A 7,301-nucleotide genomic window follows, 5' to 3' on the forward strand; every position below is an offset into this window, starting at 1 on the left:
CCCAGGAATAGTGCATCTAAAGCCCGCAGAAGAGTTGTAAAACGTGGGTAAACTTGTTAAAAATAAAAAGGGCAAAATGTTTAAAATCAACCCAGGAATAGTGCATCTAAAGCCCGCAGAAGAGTTGTAAAACGTGGGTAAACTTGTTAAAATAAAAAGGGCAAAATGTTTTAAATCAACCCAGGAATAGTGCATCTAAAGCTTGCACAAAGTTTTGAAAAACGTGGGTAAACTTGTTAAAAATAAAGGGCAACATGTTTAAAATCAACCCAGGAATAGTGCATCTAAAGCCCGCAGAAGATTTGTAAAACGTGGGTAAACTTGTTAAAAATAATAAGGGCAATTTTTTTTTAATCAACCCAGGAATAGTGCATCTAAAGCCCGCAGAAGATTTGTAAAACGTGGGTAAACTTGTTAAAAATAAACAGGGCAAAATGTTTTAAATCAACCCAGGCAAAGTGCTTGAAAAGCCGGCAAGAAATGTCGACCGCACCTGACCCGAATGCAGTACTGAAGTTTGTCCGCCAGACGGCGAAAATGAGCAAGGTCCATCAACCAGGCCGGGTAAACGGCGGGAGTAACTATGACTCTCTTAAGGTACCGGGAAATGGTTAAAATGTGCAGAAAAGTGTTTCCAAAAGCGTAGTGATGGTTTTTAAACCATGAAATACAAATACTGGAGCTTTTCCACACATTAATATCGGGCACTGAGGGTGATTTTCCCGGGGGGGGGGAGACAGCTATAAAGGTCGGCGCGACGACGACGACCATTGGCGAAAGTGCCAAAATTTCACTAAAATGGGTTAAAATCAGCACTTATGGATGAAATAGAATTACTGGAGCTTACTGGAGCTTATCAGACATGACTACCAGGCTCTTGGGGTGATTTTCCAGGGGGAAAGACAGCCATAAACGTCGGCACGCGACCAAATACGACGACATACGACCATTCTCAAAAGTGCCTAAAATGAAATAAAATCAGCACTTATGGATGAAATAGAGTTACTGGAGCTTATCAGACATGACTACTGGGCTCTGGGGGTGATTTTCCTGGGTAAAAGACAGCCATAAACGTCGGCGCGACGACCGTTCGCCAAAGGCCCAAAAATTCACTAAAATGGGTTAAAATCAGCACTTATGGATGAAATAAAAAATACTGGAGCTTACTGGAGCTTATCAGACATGACTACCAGGCACTGGGGGTGATTTCCCCTGGGTAAAGACAGCCATAAACGTCGGCACGCGACCAAATACGACGACATACGACCATTCTCAAAAGTGCCCAAAATGAACTAAAATGGGTTTTAAATCAGCACTCATTGATGAAATACAAATACTATATCTTTAATACAAATACTGGACCTTTTTAAACATTAAAACTTGGCCCATGAGGTTGATTTACCCGAGGAAATGGCACTTTTGACCCGGCAATTTGAGCCCGATTGCAGTACCAAAGTTTGTCCGCAAGACGGCGAAAAGGAGCAAGGTAATGCCCAGAAAAAGTGTTCCAAAATCGTAGTAATAGTTTTAAAAACAGCATTTAATGATTAATTACAATTACTGGAAGTTACTGGGGCTTTTCAGACATGACTACCGGGCTCTGGGGGTGATTTTCTCGGGGGGGGAGACAGATATAAAGGTCGGCGGGAGTAGATCTGACTCTCTTAAGGTGCGGAAAATGGTTAATATTCCCTAGAAAAGTGTTCCAAAAGCGGAGTGATCGTTTTTAAACGATAAAATACAAATACTGAAGCTTTTCAGACATTAATATCGGGCACTGGGGGTGATTTTCCCGGGGGGGAGACAGCTATAAAGGTCTGCGCGACGACGACCATTCGCCAAAGGTCCAAAAATTCACTAAAATGGGTTAAAATCAGCACTTATGGGTGAAATACAATTACTGGAGCTTACTGGAGCTGATCAGACATGACTACCGGGCACTGGGGGTGATTTTCCAGGGGGAAAGACAGCTATAAACGTCGGCGCGACCAAATACGACCATTCTCAAAAGTGCCTAAAATGAACTAAAATCAGCACTTATGGATGAAATAGAGTTACTGGAGCTGATCAGACATGACTACCGGGCACTGGGGGTGATTTTCCGGGGGGAAAGACAGCTATAAACGTCGGCGCGACCAAATACGACCATTCTCAAAAGTGCCTAAAATGAACTAAAATCAGCACTTATGGATGAAATAGAGTTACTGGAGCTTATCAGACATGACTAGCGGGCTCTGGGGGTGATTTTCCTGGGGAAAAGACAGCCATAAAAGTCGGAACGACCAAATACGACGACATACGACCATTCTCAAAAGTGCCCAAAATGAACTAAAATCAGCACTAGTTGATGAAATACAATTACTGGAGCTTATCTGACATGACTACCGGGCAATGGGGGTGATTTTCCTGGGGAAAAGACAGCCATAAACGTCGGCGCGACGACCATTCGCCATAGGGCCAAAAATTCACTAAAATGGGTTAAAATCAGCACTTATGGATGAAATAGAATTACTGGAGCTTACTGGGGCTGATCAGACATGACTACCGGGCACTGGGGGTGATTTTCCGGGGGGAAAGACAGCTATAAACGTCGGCGCGACCAAATACGACGACGTGCGACCATTCTCAAAAGTGCCAAAATGAACTAAAATCAGCACTTGTTGATTAAATACAAATACTGGAGCTGATCAGACATGACTACCAGAAACTGGGGATGATTTTCACGGGGGAAAGACAGCCATAAACGTCTGCGCGACCAAGTACGACGACCATTCGCAAAAGTCCCAAATATGCACTAAAATGGGGTAAAATCAGCATTTATTGATGAAATACAAATACTCGAGCTTACTGGAGCTTATCAGACATGACTACCGGGCACTGGGAGTTATTTTCCTGGGTAAAAGACAGCCATAAACGTCGGCGCGACCAAATACGACGACATACGACCATTCTCAAAAGTGCCAAAAATGCATTAAATTTGGTTTTAAATCAGCACTCATCGATCAAATACAAATATTATATCTTTAATACAAATACTGGACCTTTTTAAACATTAAAACCGGGCCCAGGAGGGTGATTTACCCGAAGAAATGACACTTTTGACCCGGCAATTTGACCCTAATTGCAGTAAAAAAAAATTGTCCACAATGTGGCAGAGTTCTGCGGGTTCCATAGCGGCGGCCCAGTGCGTCAAATTCTGTATAAAAAGCAGGATATTTCGGTTCTGGGGGGTTATTTTACCCTGAAAAAGTGCATAAATTCTGGGTGCATGTATTATACACCATTTGGTGTCAAAATAAACGCTCCAGTTTACCCAGGAAGAGTGTCCCAAATGCGGGTTGACTGTAATAGACCAACGTGCATGTATAAAAAGCATGTCGACTTCGTTCTGGGGGCTTATTTTCACTCAGGAATAGTTTCTAAAATAAGGGGACCTTTATTAGAGTAGAGTGGGTGTGTAAAAAGCGTTTCTTTTCAGCCCAAAAGGTGTTTTTAACCGGGAAAAGTGCATAAGCTTACGGGATTTTCAACGGTCGCAGTAATAAAGTTTGTCCACAGTGTGGCAGAGTTTTTCAGGTTACATAGAGGCCCAGTGCGTCAAAGTCTGTATAAAAAAAGGAGGATATTTCGGTTCTGGTGGGTTATTTTCACCGGAAAAAGTGCATAAATTCTGGGTGCATGTATTATTGACGATTTGGTATCAAAATAAATGCTCCAGGGAGGTTCTGGTGCAAAAGTTTACCCAGGAAGAGTGTCCCAAATGCTGGTTGACTGTAATAGACCAACGTGCATGTATAAAAAGCATGTCGACTTCGTTCTGTGGGCTTATTTTCACTCGGGAATAGTTTCTAAAATAAGGGGACCTTTATTAGAGTAGAGTGGGTGTGTAAAAAGATTTTCTTTTCAGCCAGAAAGGTAATTTTAAAACGCTAAAAGTGCATAGGCTTACGGGAGCTTAAACGGTCGCAGTACCACAGTTTGTCCACAGTGTGGCAGAGTTCTGCGGATTCCATAGCGTCCCAGTGCGTACTGGTTTGTATAAAAAGTAGCCCAGTTCGGTTCTGGGGGGGTTATTTTCCCCGGAAAAAGTGCCTAAAATGTGGGTGCATGTATTATTGACAATTTTGTATAAAATTAGTCTTCCAGGGAGGTTCTGGGGGGATGTTAGGCAAGAAATAGTGTCCAAATTGGGGTAATTTTCGTTAAGAATAGTGGTTGCATTGGAACTGGTCTTGGGTGGTTCTGGTTGGTCCATTTAACCTGAATTTTTGTCTCATATGAGGGGAGATGTATATTGACCATTCTGTATAAAATAATCTTCCAGGGTGGTTGTGAAGTAAAGTTATGCCACAAACAATGTGCCTTATATGGGCACTTTTATGACAACGAGTGCTTGTGTTGGAACTGGTCCTGGGTGGTTCTGGTTGGTCCATTTACCCTGAATTTTTGTCTCATATGAGGGGAGATGTATATTGACCATTTTCTATAAAATAATCTTCCAGGGAGGTTCTGGGTGGATGTTAGGCAAGAAATAGTGCCCAAATTGGGGTAAATTGCGTCAAAAATAGTGGTTGTCTTGGAACTGGTCTTGGGTGGTTCTGGTTGGTCCATTTTCCCTGAATTTTTGTCTCATATGAGGGTAGATGTATATTGACCATTCTGTATAAAATAATCTTCCAGGGTGGTTGTGAAGTAAAGTTATGCCACAAACAATGTGCCTAATTTGGGCACTTTTATGACAACGAGTGCTTGTGTTGGAACTGGTCCTGAGCGGTTCTGGTTGGTCCATTTAGCCTGAATTTTTGTCTCATATGAGGGGAGATGTATATTGACCATTTTCTATAAAATAATCTTCCAGGGAGGTTCTGGGTGGATGTTAGGCAAGAATAAGTGCCCAAATTGGGGTAAATTGCGTCAAAAATAGTGGTTGTCTTGGAACTGGTCTTGGGTGGTTCTGGTTGGTCCATTTAACCTGAATTTTTGTCTCATATGAGGGGAGATGTATATTGACCATTCTGTATAAAATAATCTTCCAGGGTGGTTGTGAAGTAAAGTTATGCCACAAACAATGTGCCTAATTTGGGCACTTTTATGACAACGAGTGCTTGTATTGGAACTGGTCCTGAGCGGTTCTGGTTGGTCCATTTACCCTGAATTTTTGTCTCATATGAGGGGAGATGTATATTGACCATTTTCTATAAAATAATCTTCCAGGGAGGTTCTGGGTGGATGTTAGGCAAGAAATAGTGCCCAAATTGGGGTAAATTGCGTCAAAAATAGTGGTTGTCTTGGAACTGGTCTTGGGTGGTTCTGGTTGGTCCATTTTCCCTGAATTTTTGTCTCATATGAGGGGAGATGTATATTGACCATTCTGTATAAAATAATCTTCCAGGGTAGTTGTGAAGTAAAGTTATGCCTTAAACAGTGTGCCTAATTTGGGCACTTTTATGACAACGAGTGCTTGTGTTGGAACTGGTCCTGGGTGGTTCTGGTTGGTCTATTTAACCTGAATTTTTGTCTCATATGAGGGGAGATGTATATTGACCATTTTCTATAAAATAATCTTCCAGGGAGGTTCTGGGGGGATGTTAGGCAAGAAATAGTGTCCAAATTGGGGTAATTTTCGTTAAAAATAGTGGTTGCATTGGAACTGGTCTTGGGTGGTTCTGGTTGGTCCATTTTCCTGAATTTTTGACTCATATGAGGGGAGATGTATATTGACCATTCTGTATAAAATAATCTTCCAGGGTAGTTGTGAAGTAAAGTTATGCCACAAACAGTGTGCCTAATTTGGGCACTTTTATGACAACGAGTGCTTGTGTTGGAACTGGTCCTGAGTGGTTCTGGTTGGTCCATTTACCCTGAATTTTTGTCTCATATGAGGGGAGATGTATATTGACAATTCTGTATAAAATAATCTTCCAGGGAGGTTCTGGGTGGATGTTAGGCAAGAATAAGTGCCCAAATTGGGGTAAATTTCGTTAAAAATAGTGGTTGCATTGGAACTGGTCTTGGGTGGTTCTGGTTGGTCCATTTTCCCTGAATTTTTGTCTCATATGAGGGGAGATGTATATTGACCATTCTGTATAAAATAATCTTCCAGGGTAGTTGTGAAGTAAAGTTATGCCACAAACAATGTGCCTAATTTGGACACTTTTATGACAACGAGTGCTTGTGTTGGAACTGGTCCTGAGCGGTTCTGGTTGGTCCATTTAGCCTGAATTTTTGTCTCATATGAGGGTAGTTGTATATTGACCATTCTGTATAAAATAATCTTCCAGGGAGGTTCTGGGGGGATGTTAAGCCATAAATAGTGTCCAAATTGGGGTAAATTGCGTTAAAAATAGTGGTTGTCTTGGAACTGGTCTTGGGTGGTTCTGGTTGGTCCATTTTCCCTGAATTTTTGTCTCATATGAGGGTAGATGTATATTGACCATTCTGTATAAAATAATCTTCCAGGGTGGTTGTGAAGTAAAGTTATGCCACAAACAATGTGCCTAATTTGGGCACTTTTATGACAACGAGTGCTTGATTTGGAACTGGTCCTGAGCGGTTCTGGTTGGTCCATTTACCCTGAATTTTTGTCTCATATGAGGGAAGATGTATATTGACCATTTTCTATAAAATAATCTTCCAGGGATGTTCTGGGTGGATGTTAGGCAAGAATAAGTGCCCAAATTGGGGTAAATTTCGTTAAAAATAGTGGTTGCATTGGAACTGGTCTTGGGTGGTTCTGGTTGGTCCATTTAACCTGAATTTTTGTCTCATATGAGGGGAGATGTATATTGACCATTCTGTATAAAATAATCTTCCAGGGTGGTTGTGAAGTAAAGTTATGCCACAATCAATGTGCCTAATTTGGGCACTTTTATGACAACGAGTGCTTGTGTTGGAACTGGTCCTGAGTGGTTCTGGTTGGTCCATTTACCCTGAATTTTTGTCTCATATGAGGGGAGATGTATATTGACAATTTGGTATAAAATTAGTCTTCCAGGGATGTTCTGGGGGGATGTTAGGCAAGAATAAGTGCCCAAATTGGGGTAAATTGCGTTAAAAATAGTGGTTGCATTGGAACTGGTCTTGGGTGGTTCTGGTTGGTCCATTTTCCCTGAATTTTTGTCTCATATGAGGGTAGATGTATATTGACCATTCTGTATAAAATAATCTTCCAGGGTAGTTGTGAAGTAAAGTTATGCCACAAACAATGTGCCTAATTTGGACACTTATTTATGGTGCTTGGTGGAACAGGTCCCCCCAGAAGCCGGTCCCTGGAAGATTATTTTATACAGAATGGTCAATAT

The sequence above is a fragment of the Stigmatopora argus genome, unplaced genomic scaffold, assembly GCF_051989625.1.
Source record: "Stigmatopora argus isolate UIUO_Sarg unplaced genomic scaffold, RoL_Sarg_1.0 HiC_scaffold_212, whole genome shotgun sequence".
Taxonomy (NCBI): Eukaryota; Metazoa; Chordata; class Actinopteri; order Syngnathiformes; family Syngnathidae; genus Stigmatopora; species Stigmatopora argus.